This window comes from Excalfactoria chinensis, chromosome 15, assembly GCF_039878825.1.
Source record: "Excalfactoria chinensis isolate bCotChi1 chromosome 15, bCotChi1.hap2, whole genome shotgun sequence".
NCBI lineage: Eukaryota > Metazoa > Chordata > Aves > Galliformes > Phasianidae > Excalfactoria > Excalfactoria chinensis.
Genome location: NC_092839.1, coordinates 11,425,789 through 11,432,317, shown reverse-complemented (window position 1 = coordinate 11,432,317; position 6,529 = coordinate 11,425,789). Strand labels below are relative to the sequence as shown.

Below are 6,529 nucleotides of genomic sequence, written 5' to 3'. Positions count from 1 at the left end.
CTTAAATTCTCTTATACAACAGCAAGGACTGGAGCACTTTTAAGGGACAAACTCTGATTCTCCAGCAGCTTGCATCCACTTGATGCTAAAGCGATTCTGGAAGACTTATCTGAGAATGAATTAACTGAGCGGGGAGTTATCCTATGGGATAGATAAGCGGAGGATGGAGAGGCGCTTCAGATTCCTGACTTGTTTTTATCCTCTTAATGCTTGATGCAACTATATATATTCCTGGACGATGTCTTCAAAGGCCATCTGGTTCAGATGCATTGGGCCTGCTCCTAACTTCCCCAGATTCCCTCTTTAGAGTGTGAGTAGCAGTAATTGATTTGCATGCAAAGCTTACATAGCAGCACAACCAATCTCACCACTGGTGGCAGCCTGCTTTTGTGGCATCCTGGAGCGTCACAGTGCCGCACTGTGCAACTAGCAACAGAGGGGAATGAACTTCCCTGTGTTACAGCCTCATCTCACATCTCCACCAAACAGCTCTTTAGTGGTGCCTTCCATGCACACGTGCTGCACACCTTATGACAGCAGGAACCCCAGGGACATCCCTGCAGGAGCTGAGCAGGCTCTGTGCTTACAGCAACAGCACTCAGCTCTGAGGATTCTGTAGGAAATCACTGCAGGCTGTTTCCCACCTGGTGTGATCTCCAGGATGAGTGCACTTCAAGACTTAGGGTGAGATTTTAGTTGGGAAAGGTTTCCTATTATCTACTTTCTGTGTTAGGAATGGAATTTCAATGTGAGCAAGGGAGGGAATGTGGGGAGTTTCTGATGTCATTATTTTTAGCGATAGTTTTGAGGACAGCTGTCCTCAAAGATATGCTTTCCTTTAAACAGAATATTATTTAGGATCAAGGGAGAAAAGCTTTTGTTCTCAGAACCCCACATCTAGCAGTAAAGAGCACACATATGCTTTCTCCCGATCTCTCTGGGTAATCAAGGAAACACCCCTCTGTTCATTGGAGGCTGCTGTGTTTGAAGCTGAGGGATGCACAAACACTTTTTTTGTTTGCACATTATGAGATGGAATTTCACAACATACTCATTACAAAAAAAAAGAAAGGCTATTAAAAAAACCATCCCAATGGTTCCCAGTCAACAGTTTTTCTTTCGTTTAGGTGAAGTTGTGGATTAAAAACTTGAAGGGAAGCATAGATTTCAATTTATTGTTCTTCTTAAGGCAGTTAAATATTCCATTAACTGTAAGCTAAGGCATAATACAGGAGGTGAATGATGGAAGATTAACGACCTGGCTTAAAGTTATGCATTAAGGCCTTTTATTTCAACAGCACGGAGTGAGAATTCCCTGCTGAACTAAGTTCAAGAAGGGAAAAAAATATACGATGCTTATGAGGGAAAATGTTTTTCACTGTTAAAGAAAACTGATTCACATCTGAGCTGCACGGTGGTTTTCAGAAGAGCTGTTAAGTTTATTGTTCCACTTAATATTTATCTGAAGTGGTACCCAGCCACCAACACCCAAAATAAAGCACTTCACACTCTTGCTGGTTCCTCTTTTATTAACATTAGAATAAGTAAAGGAAAACTTTGTGGAGCTGTGGCATTTCTTAGTTCTGCATTTCAGGAAGCACAAAAGTCCAAATAAAAAGCAAAATAGTTTTTTAACAATAGCATTTTAACAAGAAAGAGCAACTTCTGGAGGCATTTGGTGACTCCCAGATGAATATCTCCTGTTTTGAGATTATCAACCTGCCTTGATTTATCCCACATGCAGCCTCCAAATCCATATGTAGCAGAAATGCTGAGTCAGGGCCTGAAGCAGTGATGGAGCACCTGGTTGGAAGGCAGGGCCAACCCAGGGCAGCTCAGGTGGAACCAATGCATATGAGTGACCAGAAGGGCTGGAGCCAGGATCCACCCCTTCCAGCCCTCATTTAAGGTATCATGTAGTAATCTCTCTGGAGGTTTTTGCATGCATGAGGTACTCCAAGGGTAAGTTTACTCATTCTTATTTTTTCTGCTTTCTTTATCTGGCCGGAAGGTTGTTGCTCAGCCTTGCTGGTTTCCTGCTTTAGTTACTTGTTTTCTTGATTTTAATGAAGGAGAGGATGCTCTAAATGGATCTTCGTCATAATTTTACAAATGCTTTTATATTTCAGAGAGGTAGCAACGGTTGTGAGGAAAGGCAGCAGAGTGATGCTAAGGAAAGACAAAACCATCCTCTGAGTATTGACTAACAAGGTAAGGAATGGAAATTTCATAGAATTTCATTTTTAACATTAAGCTTTCAGTGAAACTCCTAATGATGAAAGTTATGCTGCCAACGAGACAGTTGGGCAAAGGCCTGAAGAGTTTTGCTTAGAGGTAATGCTTACTATAACCACTGTGCCCATGAATATGCAAAATAGATCCTCAACAGATTTATTTACAGATAGATGGAAACTGAAGACCTTGTTGATCCCTCGGTGGCAATAATGCCTCAAAGTACATTTTTTCCCTTAAATTTTTTATTTGCTATTAACAATAAATCAGTTGAAGCTTTCCTATTTTATCAGAGTCATTTGAGTTTAAAGCTCCTAAGAGAAACACTGAGAGAGAGAGAGACTTTAGGTGTTTTTATCAATAGAATGCTATGCTTTTCCTCACTTTTAAAATGTGACTTTATATTCTGGTGTCTGTGCATTTCTGCTCATATAACCTATGCTCCTTAAATTAGAAATGAGTCTTTACTGATACATTTATTTTAACAAGGTTAAAATGATAGTGGTTTTATTCCCAAATACCAGAAGCAAGATTTTTAAGCAGGGCTCTGAACAGGATGGGACCTCACCGAAATCAATCGGGAACTGTTGGGGTTGAAGTTTGTCTGTGGCTGCAGTTGGTTACACATTTGTTTGATCATTGTGTTGTTCATCTGCATGAAATAGTGTTATTTGGCTTGGAGGAGAAAGTGGCATCTGTTGGATACACTGACTCAGGAACAGGTAGAGAATGTGCAGTTGTTTGAAGCAGGGAAATGTCAATCATTTTTAATTCCCTGCAATAGTCTGACATGGATCTGGATCCAGACCATCCCCAGGAGCAGATTTTCACTCTCTCTCTATTTTGAGCTGGAAGTGCCAAGAAAAGGGCTGCCTTTGGGCTGCGTCTGTCAGAAAACTCCACAAGATCAACAGCTTCACTCACTGCTCTGCAGGCTTCCTGCAAAACTGTACAGAACAGAGATTCTGGGGAGGCTCTCCTGCTCTTCTGGCCTCCATGTGGGGAATTGTGTATGTGAAGGAATCTCAGGGAAAAGCTTCATTTTAAAATAGCAGTCATTTAGTATTGCTTTGTGCAGGAGTGTGGACCTGTGGTTTGGACCAGCTTTAATTGAGTAAAACTTCAGGTCAGCTGCTTCTCTGAGGAAGTTTCAGTACATGCAGCAACGTTACAAATGTTCTCTAGAATCAGTCCATTTCAGCAGGCAGGTGGCTGAGAATAGAATGACAGAAGGATAAAAGGTTAAATGATATTGACTGTTTCTCACTGCTTTGTGCTCTCTTTCTCTCTCTTAAGTTCTGTACTAAAATACCAGAGCTTTAAGTTTCAGATATATTTAGCACTTGTTTGCATTCTATTTAATTACCTGGCACTGACTAAATACAACCTCATTAATTGCTAATATTGTTGTAATGAACTGCCATCCATTGATTGACTGTCAGAGACATCTCAATAACATGACTGTGGCTGGGGTTTGCAGTGACATTGAGCCTGGACAAACAACTGAGAGGGCAATTTATAATCTCCATCCAGAAGTCCTATATTTACATCTAATATCATAGATTTAAAAGGGGGGAAAAAATTGCTATTCTGTGGCGGAAGAGCCTTTGACATAAAATCGTTTGGATCACAGAACTGTGGCTGCAGTGAGAATTCATCAAAAAAAAAAGCTTTTTGCCTTTGTAATGTTGATGTCTGTTTAAAACTTTGTTAAACTCTGGATAGCAGCAGAGGTTGGATTGGGTCTGAAAATGCACTCTGTCGATCTCACGCTGAATCTGGAAGTGTTTCAATAGGAATGGACTTAAAAAAAAATAAAAATCCCAGCATAAAAAGAGTGGATAAAACATGGAGTAAAACAAATCTTCAAGGTTAATCAGCCCTTTAATTAAATGAATCATTTGGTTTCCTTCAGTGTCTTTGCTTGCACTCTCACTTTCTAGTCACTCTCTAGTCTCCCTTCGTGTTCTTACTTGTACAGCCAGCAAAAAAGCTGCTTTGCATTGTAACAGCTCTACCTTCTGAGCTGTGAGAAAGAAAATGTCCCATGTTCGAACTTGCATCTTGTTTTCTACATCTTCTCTATAGCAGCTTGCACAGAGCTACTGCTGGCTGTTCCCAATTTCAATAGATTGATCAGTCATCACCTTCCATGTGGGACTTGTTAAAGACCTCAGCTAGCAGATAAAAAATGGGCTTTATTTAGTTTAGATCTTAAAGAGCATAAGAGAATGATTCTACTGGACTTGTGGGTACACCATGAGTATTTTTCCACATAGGTTTGATCTAATGTTATTTGGCTTTATTTAAGCAGGCTGCGGGATGGTCTTAGGATTGCAGTAAGAGAGTGGGAAGTCATTACACCAGGGCTGTGCTGTCCTGCTCTGTCACTTGTCTGCTGCTTTACAGACAAAACATCCTGCTTCTGACTGTCTCTGCTCATCCATTTTTTACCAATGTGGGCAGAACAAGCCTGCTCTGACTACCATCCAGCAGGCATCCTGCTTGCTAGCTAGTGAAATTAATTGCGAGTAACTGGCACACATCCAAACAAGTGGTATTCAACCCTTTATTACTGCAGATCTTTGCTGTCACTCCTTAATCAAATCTTCATTCATAATTCTACCCCTTCTGTTTTGTTTATGTTCTGGGAATGATGGATGGAAACACAGTTTTTGCTCAGCAGTTACTTTGTATGAAGATTAAAACTGTGGCGAGCAGCTTGTGGGGTGTTGAGACCTGACAGAGAGGAAACAAAGAAAAGATTCCCTGGCACTGTGGGAAATCTGAAGCAAGCCTACTTCTGCTGAGTTAGCCTTCTCCTTGCCTACTTCCTTGGACCCAAATTTAAACTGATTTCCTGCTTTTTCAAGGGACAGTGTTGCTAAAATTGTTCTTACTTACATTGCTTCATGTTCCACTGCCTCTGTCTGGAGCTGAAATTAGCAAGTTTACAGCAAGTTCACTTCCTGGCTCCTTTCTCAGACAAATGCTAATATTTCCATTTGTTTCAATCTTGTCCAACGTGATCAGGGGAGTGATGTAAGGGAAGAAGTCCTGGAAGCTGATGTTCTTTTGGGGCAACTGCTCTGACACCTTTAGGGAATTAGATAGTGATTAGGAGTGAACTTCTATTTTCTTTAATGAGACAGAGGGAAACTGCCTCTCTTTTTATCTTAAACACAGATTTCCACTCAGTATAATACCAAATTTTGTTACCCAGCAATGCCTCATATAGACCTAACAGTTAGTTTGTAATTGTGTTCTCCTATCTATGTGATAAAGGACTGTACTAAGAAGTAAATGAGAATATTAGGAGTTTGTATGTGTCAAGAGCTTTATTACGTAGAATGTGGAAATTAAATTAGGCTTCATTCTTCCAGAAATGTATATCTTGGACCTTGTTATTCTTCATATATTTAATTAAAATGCTAATATATTTTGCAGCAGTTGTAAAACTATTTTAAAAGAAAAAGTAATTTCTTTCAGGACTTTATTTGGCTTCTGAATTAAAAGATGTAGAGATGCAGAGATGATAATAATCAGGTCTGCTGGGACCAGTGGTCAGAGCTTATTATTGTGAGTTCACTTTGACCTCCAGTGCATTCAGATTAAAATATCCCCAAATTAAAGTTTCTTTTAACGACAGTCAAAACCAGAAGCATTTTCCTGATGCTTTTCCCTTGCTCAGTTGTAGCAACTGCAGTCACAGAATTCTGCTCAAGGTTTCATGGATACATTGGTGTGGGACTCTGGGATCCATCTCCTTTATATCCTTTAATGTGGTTGAAAGCAGAGCTGTCTTTCCAACGATGCTGTGATTGGGATGACTTATGCTGACCAGCTCCAATTTTCTCTCCTTGTAAACTCCATTTAGTGTTAAAAAAACAATTCAAAGGCAGATTGTAGGTGTCATGCAGCTCCTCTGACCTTTAAATCAAATTTAGTTTTTCACTCTGTAGTAGGCCAGCGAGCAAAACTTGACAGCTTAATAAAGTGGAAATTTTAGGCCATAAATCTATGAATTCTTCCATCATTCATGAGAAGGGAGATCAAAGCTTTGTTGTGTTGTTGAATGGCTCCCAAACAAGAGCTTCTGAAACTCGGCCAGAATCAAAACTTGCATTGTCAGAAGTTAATTCTCCTGCACTGAATAATATATCAAGAAGAAGCCTGCTGCCTGCTTTATCTCTGGGACAGCCTGCGCAGAGTGTAGCAGTCATCTTGAATAAGATCAATTAATGCAATGCTGTGATTACATTATCAATGAGGAGCTATGAATTTCAGTGTGTGCCCA

General features: G+C 40.1%; 1 long non-coding RNA gene across 1 annotated transcript; it reads left to right on the top strand.

Moving 5' to 3' along the window:
• The first annotated feature begins 1,890 nt into the window (after nt 1-1,890).
• On the top strand, nt 1,891-5,468 carry LOC140259237 (uncharacterized). The gene is made up of 3 exons (XR_011905373.1): nt 1,891-1,962; nt 2,130-2,211; nt 4,905-5,468. It is a non-coding gene; the product is annotated as an uncharacterized lncRNA (long non-coding RNA).
• The last annotated feature ends 1,061 nt before the right edge of the window (nt 5,469-6,529 follow it).